Source organism: Sciurus carolinensis, chromosome 4 (genome assembly GCF_902686445.1).
Source record: "Sciurus carolinensis chromosome 4, mSciCar1.2, whole genome shotgun sequence".
In the NCBI taxonomy this organism is placed as follows: Eukaryota; Metazoa; Chordata; class Mammalia; order Rodentia; family Sciuridae; genus Sciurus; species Sciurus carolinensis.
In genome coordinates, this window is record NC_062216.1 from 73,406,498 (window position 1) to 73,428,688 (window position 22,191).

General features: G+C 35.2%; 1 pseudogene; it reads right to left on the reverse strand.

Moving 5' to 3' along the window:
* The window catches only part of LOC124982752 (antigen WC1.1-like), a 99,006-nt pseudogene that overhangs the window by 38,200 nt on the left and 38,615 nt on the right, over positions 1-22,191 (reverse strand).

Here is a 22,191-nt window from a genome sequence, read left to right on the forward strand (position 1 = left end):
TTTTATCAAATAATCCTAAATGAATTTCTATCACCAAATTCAACAAGTAGAAACTATATCATCTTTTACCAAAATACATGCATGATGACATTTTATTGAACCCCACATTGACTTGCCAACATGTGGCTGAGTTTCCTTTCCAATTTAAGTTTATGAAGATGTGTTAAAAAAATATGGATTGAATCAATGATAGTACAGATGAAAGGAGAATCCACAACTTAGAGCTTTTCATATGTATGTAGTTCTCTCATCCATCTCACCAAATTCTCTGAATATGCAAGAGACTTTGTAATAATCTATACTTTCCTGTGTGATTGGTTTAATGATCCTCTGTGCCTAATACCCACTAACCTAATACAAAACAGTGTCTCAGGCTATACATATGGAAACACTTCAACTGAGAAAAGTTCAACCTCATTCTAATCCTGCCTTCTGACAGGCTCAGTGTCTCTAAGGGGATATATGTGTTGATTTGCAGATGTTTTGAATTATAAGCAATTTATAAAAACAAATTATAAAGTATAATTTTAATTAATATGATATTAAAATACATTTTATTTTCAGGATAGACAACTAGAGAAGGAAAAACTGTAGTTGAAGTATTCATGTGAGGGAAGTAAGTGAAGCTCATCACAATAAAATCTGTGCAGTCTTGGTTTATAAGATAGACCTCTGAATCCTTTCTAGCCCATCCACCTCTATTTCCACAGAAATCATAACCTTCTTTTGTAGAACTTTTCATGCTCCAGACACTGGACAATACAATGGCAGTACCTGAGCAGAAGACTCAATAACAAAAGGATACCTGGAAAATCTCCATGTATTTCAAAGTTAAATAATTCACTTTTAATCAAATGTAAGATACTTAATAAGCAAGGAAACATTTTGAACTGAATTATAATGAATGTGTAGCATATAAATATTTGTTAGGTACATCTAAAGGACCGCATAGAGGGACACTTAATGTCACAAGTGTTTATATTGGAAAAATGTTTAAAATTACTGATATAACTTTGAAAACCAGAAGCTAGAGTAAGAAGAATAAATCAAATACCAAAGTAATAAGAAAATAAAAACGGTAGGAATTAAAGTAATTACCAACAAAAAAATAAAGAAAGCAATGAATTTGAAAGCTGGTTCTTCAAAAATAGCAATGAAACTGACACCTCGTTGGACTGAGCAAGGAAAAAAGTAGAGAAGACTCAAATTATCAGCATTGTAAGAGAAGGCATCACTCTATTTCACATATTTACCAACAGATGATAAGAGAATCTTGTAATCTAATTTATGCTAATCTAGTAGACAATTTATATGAATGAAAGATATAATTTCTAGAAAGATATAATTTTCCAAAACTAGGACAAGAAGGAACAAAAATCATCAGTACCAACAAGGTGGATCAAAATGATACAAAGATTTTCTAGTGATTGTCTCCCCACAGACACATCAATTTGATTAGATATTCACGCACCAAACTACTTTCACAAGAGTTAAGGAAGCCAGGAAAGAGAATATATTGCCTGGTAGTGGTATAATAACAAGAAAGGATAAGGCAGGAAGGAAAGAGTTTCTCATGCTCAGAGAAAATTTGCAACATGTTTAGTTAGCATCGGTGCACACATTATGCATGTATGTTAAAATCACACTGAAGCGCATTCATATATAATTAATATATTTATAAAATTGTCTTAAAATCCAGGTCAGAAAGACTGAAATAAGTACTTAATTTTTCAGTATTCAGGTGATGTCACACACCATCAAGGATCAAGAACTTCCTTGGAAACCTGATCTCACCTATTGTCAAAATAAGTGCTAGGAAGTGACCACATACTAACCATTGTGGCCAAAATGTTGGATGGAAAAAAACAACTGTTTTAATGAAATGAAATGAACTTTAAAATCACAGAGAAATAATTCAATATTAAATTTACAGAGATGGAAGCAATTTTAAAACTCAAACAAATCCTTGAACTGAAAAATACACTCGGTTAATTTAAAAGCACAAGAAATGGCAGAATATACACAAGAAAGAAAGAATTAGTGAACTCAAAGACAGATTATTCAAAAATACACAAATGAAGGAAAGAAAGGAATAATAATAAAGAGGAAGCAAGAGAGCTTAAGGGAAATTTGGAACTCAAGAGATTAATGTTAATTAATGATAATCTTTTGTCTTCAATAATCTTTTAAGTTTCTCAAGGTAGCAAAAGAAAATAAATAACATATAGGGCTATTTTATGGGAGAAAACTATACAGATACTTGGAAAGAAAACAACTTACTTTGACTAACCAATGAATTAAGGAAGAAATCACAAAGGAAATTCAACTTTTTCTTGAATCAAAATCCAGATACAACATACCAAAATGGATGAAACACAGCAAGGTACCAGGATGAAAGATTATATTAATTAATGCCTATATTAAAAAAACCCAGAATGATCATTAATATGTTACAATTGTGTCTCAAAGGATTTTTTAAAAATGCAAGAACAAGCAAAATCAATAATTAACAGAAAGAAAATGCAAGAACAAATTAAATCAATAATTAGCAGAAAGGAAGAACAAAGTAAGTCAAGCAGATACTAAAATAACAACACAATATGGAGTTGGTCTTTATAAATACTTAAAAAATGGACAGTTATGCTAACAGTGAGAGAGAGAGAGAGAGAGAGAGAGAGAGAATAAAAATCAGGAATAAAAGACAGACAACTGAAATACAAAAGATCATCAGAGATTATTATAAAAACTATGTGCTAGCAAATTTGATAACCTAGAAGAAATGGAAAAACTCCTCAACACATATAGCTTATTACCATTGAATCTGGAAGAAATAGAATAATGAAGATACCACACAATGAGTAATGAGTTAATTTATTAATAAAAACCCTCCCATTAAAGAGAATCCCAGGGACATATGACTTTAATACTAAGTTACCCCCAAATGTTTAATGAAAAACTAATACTGATGCTATTAAAATCATTCCCAAAAACTGTAGAGAGAATTCTTCCAAACTCATTCTCACAGGCCAGAATTCCCTCATATCAACACCAGTCAAGAACAAAAAAAATAGAGGAAAACTACACAGACCCAACACCTTTCATGATTATAGATATTAAAATCCTCAATGAAATACTAGCTAACCTGATCCAATAGCACATTTTAAAAATTAATACAATAATCAACTGGGATTTATCCTAAAGATGCAAATATGGTTCATCAAACCCAAGACTGTCCACATTATATAACATATCAACAAAATAAAGGACATAAATCATATGATAAAATTATATAATAACAGATGCAGATAAGGCCTTGAATAAAATTCAGGATCTCTTTATGATAAAAAAAATCCTGATTAGGGATAGAAGGAACATGCTTCAACATAATAAAAAGCATTCATAATATGCCAACTGGTAAAATGTTACTGAAAAGGAGAGCTCAAAATATTTCTCCTAACAAAACAATGATGTCCACTTTCATTATTGTTAGTCAACTTAGTACTGAAATTCTACCTGGGGAAACCAGGAATGAGAAAACAATAAAGGGAATCCAAATCAGAAAAGAGAATGTCCAATTGTCACTATTTGCAGATCATAGCTGTGAAAAATACTTAGGAATAAATTTAACCAGAGAAGTGAAAAATTTCTATAATAAAAACTATACTGATGATATTCTTCACAGATTTTCACACACACACACACACAAAAGTCTTAAAATGTGCATAGAAAAGCAAAAACCTTGAATAGACAAAGCCATTTGAGCCAAAAGGGCAAAACAGAACTCATTACTGTACAACTTCTAAATGTCCTATTAAGCTGCAGTAATCAAAATAGCATGGTGTTGTCATAAAAACAGAAACACAGAACAATAGAATAGAATACAAACCCAGAAGAAAATTCACACACCTGTAGTCAACTAACTTTGGATAAATGTGCTAAGAACATGCATTGGAGGTAGCATGGTCTCTTCAATAAACAGTAATGGGAATTCCAAATATCCTCATTCAAAAGAATAAAACTAGATCCTTATCTTTCACCAGATACAAAAATTTTCTCAAAGTGGATAAGACTTAAATGCAAGACGTAAAACTAGAAATTACTACAAAAAAATAGTAGAATTCTTCAAGACACTGAAAATGGTCAAGAAAGTTTTGGACAAGACATTAGGAAAAAAAAAAAAAAAAAAAAAAAAAAAAACAAGAAAAAACCCAGAAAACAAAAACAGAAATTGATGCATGAGAGTTACAAAAAAGCTAAAAGTTTTCCACACAGCAAATGAAACATTCCAGAGTGAAGAGACAATCTATATAATGAAAGAAAATATTCGTAAAATACACATATGGGTAAATATCCAGAACATATTTTTAAAATATCTAAAATGAGATACCAAAGAAACCAAATGACCTGATTAAAAATGTGTGGTATATCCAAACTGATATTTCTCAAAAAACACACAATGGACAACCAGGCATATGAAAATATGCTCAACATCACTAATCTTGAAGAAAAAGCAAACCAAACTATAATGTCATATTGCCTCACTCTCATGAGAACAGTTATTAACAAAAGTCCAAAAACTAACAAGTGTGAGGATGTGGACAATAAAGAAAATGTAGTACATTTGTACAATAGAATATTATTTAGCACTAGAAAGCATGAAATCCTACCATTTGCAAAAATCATGGATGCAACTGGACTTCCTGGTTTAATGAAACAGGCCAAGTACAGAAGGATGAGTGCCATGCGAGCTCACTGATATGTGCAACATCCAAAAGTTGCTCTCATTAAGTTGCGAGTAGAAAGTGGTTAGAAGAAGCCGGGGAGAGAAGGGGTGGTGGGGGTAAGTGCTGGGGAAAGCAGTTCTGTTGTGCTGTGTGCAGTAGGCTGACTAGATAATGTTAGTGTGCTGTATATTTCAAAAAGCTGGGAGTATGGATTTTGAAAGTTTCCACCACAAAGAATTATAAATATTTGAGGAGACAGTTATGTTTAGCCTGATTTAAGCAAAATGCAATGTATAAATGTAGAACAAATCACATGGTACCCCATAATTACATATACATTTTGTATTTTTGTATATCTGCTAAAAATCACTATCATACCAATGTATAAACAGATTGAATCATTATTTAAAGCCTCCCTATAAAAACATCTCCAGGTTCAGAAGCCTTCCATGGTGAATTATACCTCATATTTAAGAAAAGACAATTATGTGATTTTTAGGTTTTGTTTTGTTTTTAGAAAAGAAATGGAAGCACTTTATAATCTATTTTAGGAGGTCACTTGCTATCATGTCAAAATTGAGGCATTAGAAGAAACTAAATCAACTGCAAAGCAACATTTCTCATGAATATAGACACAAGAATCTTCAGCAAAACACAGCAAGACACACTTAACAATGCATAAACAGCATAATACAGCACGACCAAATGGGGTTTACCAAGGAATGCAATGTTAATTATTTTTAAAAAGCCAATAAAATTAATTCACCATATTAATAGAATAAGTGAGAGAAAAATGTGTGATTTTTTCAATAGCTGAAGAGAAAACATTTGGCAAAATTCAATATCCCTTTATAATAAAAATTCTCAGGAAAGTAGAAATAAAATGAATCTCATTAAGCTGTAACAACACGGACTCTTAAAAGTTCCATTCTTTGTGTTGGATGCCCCATATAAGGCAAGAAAAAGAAGTAAAAGGCACATATCTTCTAAAATAAGAAAATTGTGATATTCTTAGATAGTATGATTGTATATGTGAAAATAGGAATCTGCAAAAATCTGCTAGCATTCATAATGTTGTAAGATACAAGGTCAATATAGAAATTAAACAATCATCTTGTGTAGCAACAAAAATCAGAAAGCTTAATGATTTTTTTTAAAAAGAACTACATCGATGGTACATAATAGAAGACAAACTCACATAAATACAATTATCTCTTATTAGACAAAGGTGCCAGAAATATTTACTGAAGAAAAGATAGCCTATTCAACAAAGGGTGCTGGGAAGATTGGAAAGCCACATGTAACAAAATGAACTTAAACCTCTATCTCTCACCCTGCTGGAAACTCAACTCAAAGTGGAACAAAGACTTGGCACTAGAACAGAGACCCTGTGACTACTAGAATAAAAAGTAGGCCCAAATCTTTACCATTTGGCCTAAGATCTGATCTCCTTAACAAGACTCCTAAAGCACAAGAAATGATTTTGAGAATCAATAAGTGGGATAGATTCAAACGAAAAAGTTTCTTCTCAGAAAAGGAAACAATCAGTAATATAAAGAGAGAGTCTACAGAGTGGGAGAAAATCTTTACCACATGCACTTCAGATAGAGGACTAATCTCCAGGATATATAAAGAACTCAAAAAACTTAACACTAAAAAAAATAAATAACCCAATCAGTAATTGGACTAAAGATCTGAACTGACATTTCACAGAAGAAATACAATCGATCAACAAATCTATGAAAAAATGTTCAACATCTCTAGCAATTAGAGAAATGCAAATCAAAACTAAGATATCATCTCACTCCAGTAAAAATGGCAATTATCAAGAATACAAATAACAATAAATGTTGGTGAGGATGTAGGGGAAAATATTCACTCATACATTTCTGGTGGGAATGCAAGTTGGTATATCCATTATGGAAAACAGTATGAGATTGCTCAGAAAACTTGGAAATGAACCACCCTTTGACCCAGCTATCCCAGTCCTTGGTTTATACCCAAAGGACTTAAAATCAGTATACAACAATGACATAACCACATCAATGTTTATAGCAGCTCAACCCACAATTGCTAAACTATGAAAACAACCTAGATGCCCTTCAACAGATAAATGGATAAAGAAAATGTGGTTATATGCATATCTCTATATATATTATAATATATGTGTATATATATAGATATGCATATGATGGAATATTACTCAGTCTAAAAGAAGAATGAAATTCTGGCATTTGCAGGTAAATGGATAGAGTTGGAGAATAACATGCTAACTGAAATAATCCAATCCCCAAAATCCAAAGGCCGAATGTTTTCTCTGATATGCAGATGTGAACACATAGTAAGGCGGGAGGAGGGACTAGGGGAGAATAGAGTTATTTTAGGTTAGCTAGAGGGGAGTGAAAGGAGGGGAGGGGGCATGACGTAAGAAGGATAGTATAATGAAATAGACATTATTAACATATGTACATATATGACTGCATGACTGATATGATTCTACAACATGTACAATCAGAAAAATGAGAAATTATATTCAAAGTGAATAAATGTATTCTAATGTCATGGGTAACTAGAACAAATTTTTAAAAATTTTGAAAAGAACTACAGCAGAACACTTCATGTTATTTCAAGATCTGCTATAAATCTACCATATTAAAACAGTGTAGTATTAACTTAAGGATAGACATATGGGTCACTGAAACCTAAAAGGAGCCTAGAATCAAACTCACATATGATGCCTCCCTTCCTGAGTGAACAATAAGAATGATCAAAGGACACATGAAAGGTACCCCAAGCCATTAGTAATTAGTGGAAGGCAAGTTAGATCTACAGTGAATTAAACTTATTCACTAGAATTTCTAAAAGAATAAATGGAAAGTGTTAGGAATTGTAGTCATGGGAATGATAGCCTTAACTTTAAAAACCTCTAGTAGTTACTTAAGAAACCTCTAGCATGTCACATCATGATGTGACAATTTCTATAATATTCCAAAGCAATGTAAATTATGTGCTCATGGAGACATAGACATGAAAGTTCTGAATGTTTTTATTTATAATAAGAAAACTAGAATGTCACCCATCTGTTCAGTAACAGGTGAATGGATAAACAAATTGTGATCTACCATATGATGAAAAGTTAATCTGCAATAAAAGGAGTAAAATATCTTAAAATAAATTTTATTGGGTATATTTAATGTATGTAACATGATGTTAGGGTAAATTATGTATAAATATATGTGTACACAAACATATATGTTTACTATGGTGAAGCAAAATATCATAACTAACAAACCACATACATGAATTTTGCTTTTCATTTTTTTGCTCTTTGTCAAGAGCAGCTAAAGTCTATTCTCTTAGCATGAATCCCATAAATGGCACAATTTTATTATCTATGGTCCTCACACTGCGTGTTATAGCTCTAGACTTGTTCATATTATGTACCTGGTCATTTGCATACTCTTACCTACATTTCAGCATTCTCCCCATCTTCCCACCTCTAGCAACTATATTGGTCCTTATCTATGTATATTTGATTTTTTGTAGATTCCACACTTAGAGAGATCATACAATATTTTTCTTTCCGTATCTGGCTTATTTCATTTAGCATAATGTCCTTGAGGCTCATCCATGTTGTGACAGCTAGCAATACTTGATTCACCCTTTTTTTAGGTCTGAATAATACAAGAAGAAATAAAATATTGACATATGCAATGACAGATGAATCTTAGAACATATCATGTTGAGAAACAGACACTAGTAATACCTATTGTTTAGTTCTACTTATATGAAATTTTACGATAGGTAAAGTTAGTCTATAACAACAGAAATCCAGTAAGTATTATGTTGGATGTTGGAGCTAACAGAGAGGGGAATTAGTTGTAAAATGGCATGAAGACTTTTGATAATAGAAATGTTCTATGACTTTCTTGTAGCATTTACAATGTGTCAATTCTACTTAAACTGTATGCGTACAATGAATTTAATGTATTGTTTTGTAATTAAATCTAATAAAATTGATATGTTAAATTAATAAATTATATGCACACAAAGTAATGCCACTTACAGTCACATCAAAATCTTCAAACATGTAGGAGTTAAACAAAGGAAAATATGCAAGACAATCACTACTAAGGGAAATTAAAAAAATGAAAAACAGGAGACATAAACTGCTGAATTGAAAGATTCAGAGTTACTAAACTGTTAAAACTATCCCCAGATTGATGTAGGGAAGTAGTTAACATTGTTGAACAGAGTCCCAGTAAAAAGTTACATTTTTGGAGGGAAATTATCAAACTTATTCTAAAGAGCATTTGAAAGGTCAAGAATATCCAAACATTTCTAATGAACAGGAACAAAAAGTAGATGACTTATGAGATAATTGTTTAATTATTATAAAGTTACAGTGACTATGATGGAATGGTTTGGGTGCAAGGAGATACACATAATGTTATCACATAGAATACAGAGCGTTGGAACCTAACCCACAGGTGTATGGACATCTAATCTATGAGTGTGGCTTCACTGCATTTCATGTAAGGGAAAAATAGCCTTTTAAATTAATGGGTTAATTCTAAGTTATATGTAAGAGACTTAATTCATACCACAATCAATTCTAATGTGGATGCAACTATAAATATGAAAAGCAGATGAATAAAGTTTTGAAAATAAAGCATATTTTCATGATTTCATATTGGTGAATATTTTCCAAAGAGTTTATATAGATGTCTGATTGTGGTGGATAAAAGCAATGTCAGATAATAATAAGGATCACAGCATCTATTTATCAAAAGACATCATTAAGGAGTGCAAAAACCCATATGCTGGCAGAAAAAATTGTAATACAGATGTCTGACAACTAATGCATGACTTTGGGTTGTGTAAATTTATAAGGAAACACACCTCAGGAGAAAATTTGGTCAAAGTGTACAAAATAGTTGTTATGTAGGATGGATAATTCCAGAGACAGACTGCTCATGATGACTGTAGTTAATAACATTGCAGTGTGGACTGAAATTTGCTTACAGAGTAGATTTTAGGAGTTGTTACCATACAGACACACAGATACACACCCACAAGTTAACAATGAGGTGATAGATGTAGGTTGCTTAAATGTAGCAGTCATTTCCTTATGTACAGATGTGTAAAAACATCAGATTGTATTCTTTAAATAAGTACAAAAACAACAACAAAAGAAACCAAACCAAAATAAAACAAAACTGCACATGAAACTAATGTGTATTTTGAAAACATTGCAGAGTGTTTCATATATAGCAATTAAATTAAAATACTTAAATGCCTGTCCAAATTCCATCTTTCTAAATTGAAATTCTATTGTTTACTATGTAAGTGTATTAAATTCTACTTCTATGATTGTGAATTAAGAAAAGAAAAATGGGCGAAAAAGATCAGGCATTTCACAAGAAAAAAATCAATATTACCAATAAATAAATAAAATGAGTGCCCTTAGTCATTAGGGATACACAAATTAAAACTAGGAAACAGTAAAACTCTATACTTCCAGCTGGTCAAAATGAAAAAAAAAAAAAAAAACACTGGCAGTATTAAGTGTGGGTGTGCAGTAATTGGAGTTCTCAGGTTTACTGAGAGTGCATATTTGCAGAACTCTCATTTGGTAGTATTTAGTACAGTTTAATATAATCAGATCTTGTGACCCAGAAATAGTACTATGTACACACCAGATCTGTATCCTCATGTTCATCAGAAAACATGTAAAGAATGTCCACAACAGCATTACTTGTAATAGCTTCTAACTGGAAACGGCTGAGGGGAGAATGGACAGATATACTGTGGCATCGTTACATAATGGAATATTATATAGTGATGATAGTGAATGAAGTACAGCAAACTTCAATAATATAGATATTTTCACACTTACACAATGTTGAACAAACAAAATAAGGAACAAAGCATCACACACTATATGATTACACAGATGTAGGCCAAATAATGTGTGGTTTTGGAAGTCAGGGAACTGGTTAACCTTACCTGAAAGGAGGCACAAAGTATCTTTTTGTTGTTAATATTCTATTACTGGATTTCTGTGTTGTTTACATGTATTCACTTCATGAAAATTCCTGGAGCTTGAGACTTTGAGCTCTTCCACATTTCATACTTCAATAAAAATTTAAACTAAAGATTCGAAGTCTGGCCATCTGATATCAAAGATCAAGCCCTCTGTTCTTATGCTAGATCATCTCAGTAATATATACTTCATAAGACTTTATTTGCCACAATGTTGTTTTAGGATAAAAATTATAAAATTTGAATCTAGGAGAAGTTAACAGAACTCTAAAAGCAGTGGAATACTGTAATTATTATTATAATAATATTATATTATATATAAATATATATAATATAAATATGGTATAAGTTGAATATGTATATAATTATATATAATTTCATTATATATAATGTATAAGTATATATACATGCTTATTTGTTAGCATTTGCCCAAAATAGAAAAATTAATAAGAATTTGAAAGTTATGATTTATATTAATAAATGTGTAATGTGGAGACTTCTGTTATACTATTATATAGAAGTTGTAGGTGTGTATATACAGTTTTGTATCTAAAAACAATTTCAATTCTAAAATCCATTATGTCCCTTTACATTTCTGTTTTAGGAAGCCGTCCCTGCTCACTTCTGATTAGATTAGCTACCTTCCTACTGTGTTCCTACAAGCCTTTACTTTCTTAATTATCATATATTTCATAGTTCATCAGTGTGACTGGTTTAGTCGTCCTCATCTCCCACTGTGCTGTGTCACTGAGAGGTACGTTCATGCTGTAGCAATGGTGCCTATTAAAGTAAGACAGAGAATGATTACCTCCAGCAGTGCAGTGCACTAGGTACTCTAGGGAACCCTCCATATGCAAAGAAAATACTCCACAGAACAACTAAGCAACAGGTCATGAGACCAGCCTGGCCTCGATGAGATATAAGTCTGCGGGAGAAACTAGGTGGCTCTAGGATGAATTTTGAGGGAAGCCCTTCTGAGGATGCTGTGCCTTGGATCTGTATTGAAGGGCGATGTGGGAGCTCTAATGGATATACCCATTAAATCTGTGCCACAGGAAGGGTCAAGCGTGATCTGGCAGGCTGCTGTGGTCACCTGGATTACTGGCAGTAAAGGCTCTTGTATCATGTTCCAGGGTTGGAGAATTTTTGATGCTCTAGCAGCACAATACCAGGGTAGAAATTAGACAAGAAGGTGGGGCAAACTCATGGGAACCAAGTGTTTTAATACGTGAACATGTGTTTTGATAATCCAATCCTATAAAATGTTCTGAGGAAAAATTAAGCTTGTTTGAATTAGTATAATTTATTCTCAACCTGATGAGAAATTCATTCCCTGATCTTGCTGATGCAGAGACCAAAATGGAATCAGAACATCAGTTTTACATTTCATTTTGAGAGTCCACCTCCTAAAAGCTAGCACAAGCTTTGCAAACAGGAAACCATCGTGGGCATATAGTCAAAATCCAAGGAACTGGACATTCCTAGACAAGGGAGTAAGGAGTAAGGGAGTAAGGAGCAGAACCTCTTGCTCTTGTTGGGAGGGGTAGAATTTTCCAAAAAAGAGGGACAGAGACTTCGGAACAGAGCCATTGAAATAGAGCAGAGACTGAGAAGTGAGGAACACTGTTGAAGCAGGCAGGACCAACACCTGCAACCAGAAGAGCAGGATTTCCAGGGACATGGCTAGATCATTCCCATTTCAGGAGCTCAGACACTGGCAACCTGAACTCATGTAGATTTCATGTAGGGCCTGAGAGAACCACAAGGGGAAAATTCAGCATGAAGACTGTCACGAGCACAGGGTTCTTCTAAGCAGCAGATTCTTGGCGTGTGAGGGAACAAGTTGGTGTGCCCACAGGTAAGGGAAAATTGGACCAGGAGAGGCTCATCCTGAAGCCTCTAAACTGAATCCCTGTTCTGCCTACAGTGCTAACATCAATTCATCTATGACCTTCTACATCTGGTAGAGATTTTTTTTTTCCTGCACAATGGGATCGGAAGACCATCAATCCAAGTGGTAGAAAGAGAAAAACACCTGCAGAAAGACAAAGTTCTGCTAAGAACCCAGTGCTGGGGAAACATTATACTGAGGCAAAAAACATCTGAGCTGTGGGTTTGTGAGGAAGAAAAAGAATCTCAATGACCGACTCAGACTGCAGGTGCAGGGTTTCTGTGGTATAATTACAGTTCATGTTGTGGGGGTGCTTTCTTTATAGGCACCAAGATTTACATCTGCCCTCATCATGTACACAAGCACGCATACCATCACCACCATGACCGTCCTCACCATCAATCCAGCAGCCTGGTTCAGTGATTTCCATGGACTCTTGTCTAAGCAGTTGACTTCCAGTGGGCAGGCATGCTTCTGCTCACACTTTTATCTTCAATATTCCTTCACCCATTACCTTCTCTCTGTATTGTCCTCTGTTTCCCTTTGTCAGTCTTTCCCCCCTTCTCCCTCATCTTTCTCTCTCTGCTTCTCTCTCCCTGTATTTCTCTTTCTCTGTTTCTCTCTCCCACTTTTCTCTTTCTGTACATCATTCTTTCTATGGCCTTTCTATCTCCTCCTTACCTTCCTCCCTCCCTCTTTGTCTCTGTCTCTCTGTATTGTACACACAAACACACCAGTTCACTAGCTAAAAGGGCAGAAATACCAATATGGAGGGTAAGTATAATATAGTGTACAGAGGAACAGAAAAGAGGCCCAGCCTGAGGTCATCCCTCAGCCTCCAACAGTTATGGGAAATCTGGGAAGTGAGATTTTATGTATCATTGTGGAAGTCTAAAACGTAGTTTCTGGTTCCTCTGGGAATAGACTTTATATCTTTGCCACATCCCACTGCTGTATTTGAATAACTGACATCCCACAGAAGAAAAATCAGCATTCACTTTCACTTAGGATCATATTAGGTCTAAACGAAATGATCTATAAAGAGGCATTGTCTTTAGGATCCCAGGGACCATTTTCCAGAACCTTGGAAATAATTCAGCATCTCCCTGGTCTTAAAAAGGGGAGCTACGCTTACCTTGAGCACCTGCTATGACAGTTAGGAGGAGAAAAGCAAGTCCCTGGAGAAGGAAGTGTCCCTGCATGGTCCTTCTGCTCCTTGTGTCCTCTGGTCACAGCGTTGGCCTCCTGAGACAATCTAGGGAGCCCTACCAGCCCTTCCTGTGGTTCCAACAGCAGGAAGGGGATTATATAGTGCCATCCACTGACATGGCCATCTTCTGGGAGCCAATAGAAACTCTGTTTAACATCTTCCCTGCCCTCAGAAACTGTAGGAAAGGAAACTATCTGAAGTGAAACATCAATTAGCTGCTGAATCTTAATTATCTCCTTATATAAAGTAAGAATATTTTTGATATCAGATTTTGTCTGTTCTCAAGGCTAATACAGAAAAGCAATGCTTTACCTCAGGGGTTTGGGTGAACGGCAGGTTCCACCCAGTTGCTGAGATTAGTCAGGTGCAAGGCTTTGGGTCAGTTCCATTACCCAGTGGAACCAGGAAAAGATGACCTTTGTTGAATGAGACCTAGGATTCCAGTGTCACAGGACCAGCATGCAGTAACTGCAAAGAAACAAGATGTCCCAAACAGTAAGATGAAAAAGGAAGCAGAGTTGTGAGTGAGTTTAGAAAGATGAAAAGACTGGGCAATGAACAAAAGTGAGTTGGACATCACATGGATGTGAGTGTTGACCTAAAGGCCAAACCTTTGTTCCCTTTCATTTCAAGGTCATAAGTGAAGCCTGTCCATAACTCCACTGATGACAGTCTAAATTTACAAGGACTGTCTTCCTCTCCTTGGGTCATACCTCAGAGAATTTTACTGATTTCACATGGAAATAAATTGTACTTCCCTGGGACATGGTGGGATCACAGATAAGTAATGAGTTACAAGGTCACTTCCCACTTTACTATTCAGTCTCCTCCCCTTGACACTCCAGTCCTTATGGGATTGATTGGGTGCCCACCTGTTCCTGGGTTCTCCTTTTTCAGAATTTCTTTCTATACCTTCTCTTCTTCCCTTCATTCTCATATAAAGTGGTTAGTTCACTTTCACATTCTCTTCTGACCTCTGAACAATCTCTAAACAGTGTGTCATACCTCCTGATGTGTTGTCTCCTTGCTGGATCAATTACTGATACAGGGATATTAAAACATCCCACTTTAGAGAGTAGCTTTGTCTATTTCTCCCTTTGCTTATATCATCCAGGCTTCATGGAATTTGATGCTCTTTCATTATTTGCATGTATATATATGGTGGTTTTGTTTTCCTAACAAACTTTTTATTTTATATCATGAAATGTCCTACTTTATTTATTATCATATCCTTTGTCTTGAAACCTACTTTTTCTTATATGAATACAGTTATACCAATTCTATTACGAGTAATATTTTCATGTTAGCTCTCTTTCCATCCTTTTCTTTTGCATTTTTTGGTGACTATATTTATAATTCATTTTTTATAGAAAACATAGTTGCATACTGCTTTTGTAGATTTTTACAAATTTTAGGTATATGCAGAACTTGAGATGAACCACATACCCTTCATCCAATTCCACCCAAAAGTTACATGTTGCAAAATAATGTATGGTATCTAAACAAGGAACTTGCCACTGTCACCAGCAATGCATTGAAGATCTGACTTTTTGCATCCACTCTTACATTTAGTAGTTAGTATTTTTCATTTTATCTATTCTAATAGGTTATAGTGATATTGTGTCATGGTTTTAAATTGTTTCTTTAATGGCTAGTATTGCTGAACATTTTTCACAAGCTTATTTGACATTAATGTATCCTCTCTATTGAATTGTTTGTTGATATCTATTGCCAATTTTCTAATTGGATTTTTTTGTGTTGAGTTTTGAGAAATTTTTATATATTCTCATTATAACTTCTTTATCAGATTTTTGTTTTGCAAATATTTCTCTCCTTCTGAGGCTTGGCTTTCCATCTTCTCTACATGGATTTTATTGAAAAAGAGTTTTTAATTATAATTAAGTCTAATTTATTAGTTTTTACTTTTATAGACCATGATTTTGGTATCATCTAATAGTTCTTTGCCCAGCCCTAGATCCAAAGATTTTCTTTTAAATTATATTTTAAAAGTTTTGTGGATTTACACTTTATACTTAAACACAGGGTGCTTTTTAGTTAATTTTTGTACAGGGAGTGAAACTCAGGGTACGGTTCAGGTTTCTTCATTGCTGATGGATGCCTAATTGAATCACTACCACTTGTTGAAAGGCTAACTTTTCTCCACTGAATTGCTTTTGTACCTTTGTAAAAACTCAGTTGACTGTTTAAGTCTGTTTCTGTGTTCTCTCTTCTGTTCCCTCAAAGTACACATCAGTCCCTTCACTTACTCGAGCTGTAAATGATAATGCATACAATGAATCCTCCAAAGTTTTTATTTTCTCCCCATTTTTAGATATTCTCATTCATTTTCTTTTTGCATAAATCTTAAAGTAAGCATGTTTATGTGTACAAACCTTTTTGACAGACTCTAGACAGAAATTGACTTAAATCTAATGATTTTCTAGTTGTGAATAAGGTATGTCTCTCAATTTGTCTTTTTAAATTTATTTTGTACCTTTTAAAATATCTGCATACAAATCTTGGATATATCTTTTCAAATATATACATAAATAGGTGTTTTTTGGTTATTGCAAATGACATTTTTATTATGCTTCTAAGTTTTATTTTTGTTTAATGCCAGTAGATAAAAATGGTATTTATTTGTTCACTGTGGGAAAACACATAAAATTTATTATCTAAACATGATTTTTAACTGTACAGTCAGTCTTTAAGCTTAATACATGTGGTAGCTCATAAAAGATTTCTTTCTTTATAGGCTGCATGGTATTCCACTGCAATATAGACAACATTATGCAGTGTTCCTTAGAAATGTTTGTTTTCTTTGTTTCTACTTACATTATTTTTAATTTTTTTATGTTAATTTTTTTGGGGGTTTGATCCCTGATTAAACCCAGGGGTGCTTAACCACAAAGTAACACCCCCAATTTCTTTTATTATGTTTTATATTGAGATAGGGTCTCACTAAGTTTCTAAGGGCCCTGCTAATTTGGTGAGACTGGCTTTGTACTTGTGATCATCCTGACTCAGTCTTGGGAGCCTCTGGGATTACAGGCATGTACCACCACACCCAGCTCCTACTTAAAGCTCAGGAAACAGTAGGAATATTAGTCAACTTTTTATCCCTGTGACTAAATACCTGAGAAAAACAATTTAAAGAAGGAAACATTTGTCACGGCTCAGAGTTTCAAAGATTTCAGTATGGTTGAGTGGTGCCATTGCTTTGGGCCTTGGTGGAAAGTCGTGGCAGAGGAAATCTGCTCAATTCATATCTGCCAGGAAGGACAGGAGAAGGAAGGGGGTGGAGAAGGGATTGGGACAAGATACAGCCCTTAAGGGCACACTCCCAAGGACCCATATCCTTCAACTCGGTCCCAGTCCCTACAGTTTCTCCAACTCTGAATAATATATTCAAATAATAAATCTATCAAAAGATCTCTCCACTGATGAGGTTAGAATCCCCATGATTTAATCACATCCACAGAGATCCACCTCTGAGCAGTGCTACCTTGGAGATGAAGCCTTCAATACATGAGCCTTTGGGGGACGTTGCAGATCCAAACCATCATATCTGTCCATGATCCCAAAGGCTCGTGGACATCTCACAATGCAAAATGCATTTAATCTAGAGTCTCCATCGTCTTAAAACTTGTTTCATTATCAAACAGGTAAAGTTCCCTCCATTTTTCCTCCATGTGAGTGTAAGGATCATCTCTCTGGAACACACATTTCAGACAGGATTGAATCTTCCCTGAGGGACCTTTATTCCTTCAAAAAGAGATCAGGAGTCTCTTCAGGAAAACTTTTGTTTCCTTCAATTGGTTTAAGACAGATGGAGAAACAGATCACTCAACAAGTATTGTGCTCTGAACTTTCTCTCTCCCTGCTCAGATGTGGGTGACGTAGGTGTGGAAAGGGGCTGGATCTTGTGTCTCTGAACCTGTAAGTCTGTGGCAGCTATGATGCCTTCAGGTATTCCCGAGCATTCTCTTATTTAACATCTAGGAAAGCATGGAATGGGGTTGAGGTCTCTGCCAGGCTCTTACAACGTAGCATTGTTCCTGAAGCTGTGACTTTATCACGCTGAGCATCAACTTGTAACAGTAAGGAGCAGGACTCCCACATCCTTCCTATACTCAACATATGTTTTTTTCACCTGGGGTCCCTTCAAATCCTGGTTCTGGGATCTTCTTTGTGACAAGTATCCTCAGTTTCATCCTGGAACTTAGCCTATTCTTTTTTCATGATTTTCTGGTGCTTTGTCAGTGCAGGAGAAAAATAACATGCCAAGGAGGACTTTAGAGAACACCACGATCCTTGGATGAGGAAAGCTTTTGGAAAGTGAAAGAAAAGGTGCCCAGTATGATGTGGATTACTGAATTCGCATCTTGTCCTTTCTTCATTTTCTGGAAAATGATACTTTTACTTCTCTAATCTCTAAGCCTCAGTGACTTTGGATTGCTTGTGCCAAGGAAACATGGCATAATGAGTGACAACAGTAGGGATGGGCACATGGGACCAGGAACCAAGTTAGGATGGGCCAGGAGTGGATGTCCTTTTTTAGAGTTCTCAGTGCACAGAGAACATGAAGATCATAAGGACCCCTCAAGGGTTGGTCTATATGAAGTTGTTTCATGATGCTTCTTACTCAACCTTTGTCTCAGTTTGACTGCATGTGATATTATCTGTCAGGTGGCATGTGAAGATTTCCATGATATAATTGAGACCTGGGAGGAGAAAGAACTGGTCAGGTGGAGTCAAGTGGATGTCTCCTCATCTTCCCTAATATATTCTACCCCTAAATCATCATCTAGGGTTATTCACACTGCCTGTGTGGCATTATCTGCACTCAGCATTTCTGAGTCCCATCTCAGAAATCTAGCTGCCTCTCTGTACTGAGAGGTGTGAAGATCAAATTGGTTTTAGAGCTGTTGTAGGCAAAGGGGGCCAGTATCCCCGGGGTTGTGCGGATGAGGTAGGATATGGGTTGTATATAGAAGCAACATTAAAGGCAATAGGGCTTAGGGAATTTAGAACATCTATCGCATGAGAAGGAGGTTCTGGTTCTTGTGGGACAATCCTATAGGGAATGGAATGACTGCTTTTCTAACTTAAATGTTTCTAACTTACACTCTATTTTCTTTTTCCTTTCATGACATCTTTTGACTGTCTTATGACCTCAAAAAGTAGGAACCAGTCTGAGTTCTCTATGTTCATAGCTTCTCTAATGGTTTCAGATATGGAATTGTATGTAGTTAAGACATGTCATTAGAACAAAAAAAAAAGTCATAGAACTTTAGGGTGAGGTAATGGAGAAATACCATTTTACTGAAAAATATTAGGCTTTACTTAACATTTTGTTTGAAGGGAATTATGCTAACAAATTTTGAGGTTGATACCTCTAACAAGTATCCAAAGTGTCTTTAATTACAGACCTTAGCATTGTCAGTACTTGAAGGGATCACAAGATTTGCATAGCAATGTACTACTCCATGTATAAAGTGACTGAAAGCAGATAACGTGGGACTTTCTCAAGGTCACACAGAAGTCACTGTTAGATCTAGGATGACCCTATCCTGATTCCTAGGGACAAGTCCACAGTATCTCCTGCTTTCCATCAGGGACTCTTTTCTGGTTTTAGAGGACAGAAGGCTGATGGCCTAGAAAACAGCAACAAAAAGTGAAGAAGATATTATTACCTCATGTACATATATGACTTTATGACCGATGTGATCCTACAATATGTATAATCAGTAAAATAAGAGATTACACTCCATTTATGTATGATCTGTCAAAATGTATAAATTAATTCTACTGTCATGTACTACTAATGAGAACAAATAAAATTAAAAAAAACTTAAAACAATTATAAAAACAAAACAAAACATCAACAACAAAATGAGCGACTTTTCGGCCTCTCAATTCTTTCCTAGCTTTATCTATGTGAAATTGATGAGATGGACATACCCAGGGCCACTTTCCTGGGAATGGGACCTAAGGGACAGCACAGTACCACCATGAGCTGTCTGACTGCTCTGCTGTCACTTTCTCGAAATGCTTAGTAGTTTTTATAACAAGAGACTACATTTTAATTTTGCCCTGGGCCTTACAAGTTCTTTACCCAGAGGACAGTTCCTCATAGACAGGTAAAGGTGATGTTCAGTATTCAGATTTCACTATTTCCTGGAAGGATGGATTTGAGTCATTAATTGCCAAGCCTTTCTGCAAAGACAAAACTTGTTTGGGCTCATAATTTTTATTCTCAATGAGGATCACTTTATCAAATCATTTCTCTTATTTCTAGGCATCTTTAGGGAAATGGGAAGAGATTGGAGCCTGTAACAGGTTCCCTTCTACAGTTACAGTCACACATGCATTTTAGAATGCCATGACCTTATCTTTCCAGTTACAACAATGATGTACATTATAAGAAGATATTTTTGGATTAATTCAGGATGCAAAACAAAGTAGAAATACAGTCAAAAAGGACATAACACTGACACAATATTTTGACACTTTATAGTTACTAGTATATTAGGATTTCTTGGCTAATCGCTCATTTTCACTCAGCAGGGTTTGGGTGAGGGAAAGAAATTACTCCATAATTATTTAAGACCCACAGCAGGACTAATGCAAGATGAAAATGTGAGATTTCTTGTTTAAAAACTATTAATATGTTCAAAATGGATCTAGAACATTCAACGAAGCATGAGCTCTTCTGAACATGGAGGGGCCATATACCCTGGGAGATGTCCCTGATCCACAGCATTTCAGAGCTTATTGGCCCATCAAGTTACAGTCGGTGTGAAGGTGGTCTAGTCCCTTGGGAGGAGAAAATTCATGGCAGCTGCAAGCATTTAAGGACTTTCAGAAAAATCTGGATTAATTCTCTGGGCATTTGGGAAGTCAGGATCTGGTCCCTAAGTGCGATCATGGAATAGATGGTAATAGAGCTGTACCTTCCTCCCACTAATTTCCTAAGATTTTTTCCCAGAAAAAATGGCATATTCACATTTCCTGTCTCTAATTGGCTGATTATATAGAATGAAAAATCACCCTTTACAGTGTTCTTTAGTCTGCCAATAATTCCCTTGACAGATATTTCCAAGATAATGATCTAGGTCAACAGTTTTTGTTTGCTAGGTGTTTAGTGTTGCACAGACATTATTTATATTTGGGTCTCCCTACATTTTGTGTTTTTACCTGGCCCATGATTCTGATGCCTCTAGAGTGCTCTTCTTTGTTTCTTGTTCATAACAGTAACTTGACTCTAAATCTGCTAATTGTGGTTGCTTTTCACACTACTTGAAGAATATCTGGGAGAGGAGAAAGTTGTCAATAAATAGGAGCCTCTAAGTGAAGATACTGAGCTCAAGGAATCTGGAATATTACACAAAGAGTCAGCATATTTGTACTGAAAGAAGTTTAATTTTGGTCCAAACTAGAGGTACAGCATGATCACAGTTCTATCCAGATAGAAGAATGCAGGCTTTGTTTCATTTTTAGATGTCATCCATACTTTGACTTTTTTTTTTTTTTAATTTTGGTTCTGGGAATTGAACTGAGGGGCACTTGACCACTTAGCCACATCCCCAGCTCCATTTTGTATTTTATTTAGAGACAGAGTCTCACTGAGTTGCTTAGTGCCTCACTAAATTGCTGAGGCTAGCTTTGAACTTTCCATCCTCCTAGCTCAGCTTCCCAAACTGCTAGGATTACAGGTGTGTGCCACCCTATACTTTGACCATTCTTGACTGCTTTTGTGTAATTGAGAAATGTTTGTGAACATTTAATGATGTCAAACAAATTACTTTTACAGCATTCCTAACCTGACCATTTTAGTCCACAGATATATTTTCTTTTCTAGTGTGAAACCCTAGGTGAGTGACTTGTGGTCAGACTGAGGGAGACACTGGGTCTAGCTATAGAGCTGAGGTTTTTTCCTCACAGATGACCTCACAGTTAAAATGCCTGAATTTTCCAGAAACTTCTGTGCTAATCACATATTCTTTTTTCCATGTCTTTTTGGGGCCTCCCACAATGACTGGAATTTGATTATATGGAAATAAATGCATATGTGACAGAAGTAAGTGAAAATTATTAACTCCAAAACAATAGAAACAACAACAAAAAAACTCCTCAGAGACTTAATTGGAATAAGAAGCTGCAGAATCATTTGGAATAATTTTTAAATTCTTAACTTTGAAACGTTGACTGTGGAGATCTCAGACCCCAATTCATTTCCAAGACCAATTCTGTCTTTTCAGGTCTAACTACAGTGTTTGGCACCTCATATGTGCTAATGAGAAATGAAAACACATTTT